Here is a 770-nt window from a genome sequence, read left to right as displayed (position 1 = left end):
GCTCCATGAAAAGTACAAGGCGGTTTTTCTCGAAGGAATACCAGGAATGAACATACTTTCAGTCACACTGGAGCTGCGACGAGGTGCAACGCCACAATTTTTGAAAGCTAGGTCGGTACCTTTTGCTCTACGAACGTTAGTCAATAAAGAGCTTGATTGACTGCAGGAGCAAGGAATCATCGTACCGACGCAACACTCAACATGGGCTACACCACTCGCTGTCGTCCGAAAGAAGAATGGTACCCTACGCCTCTACCGAGGCTACCGGAGCACCACCAACATGTCTACAAAGCCATCATACTACCCACTGCCGACACCAGAAGAGGTTGTCAGCACGCTTCAGGGTGAACAAATTCTAAGCATCTTGGATTTGACACAAGCCTACCAACAACTGAAGGTGAGCAAATCAACATTTAAACTGTTGGCGATAAGCACCGGTAGCGGTCTCTACAAAGTGAGAAGGCCACCATTCGGCATAGCTGCAGCACAAGCAACCTTTAGAACTTAATGGAGTATGCACTTAGCGGGATTCCTGGAGTTTGCGTTTACTTATATCATGGTATTGTCGGGGGCGCCTCCAAGAAAGAGCACACAGAACGTTTGGAGATAATTTTTCAAAGGCTATGAACTGCTAACTTGCGTCAATGAGAGTGGTGATTTGGGCTTGTTGTTATGGAAGCATGATAATATATGGTAGCGCAGACAAAAGATATGGACAAGAGAATGCACATTCAAGACAACACAGCGCTGTATTATCTTGAATGTGCCTT

This window comes from Rhipicephalus microplus, chromosome 6, assembly GCF_043290135.1.
Source record: "Rhipicephalus microplus isolate Deutch F79 chromosome 6, USDA_Rmic, whole genome shotgun sequence".
NCBI lineage: Eukaryota > Metazoa > Arthropoda > Arachnida > Ixodida > Ixodidae > Rhipicephalus > Rhipicephalus microplus.
Note: the sequence above shows the minus strand (reverse complement) of the source record.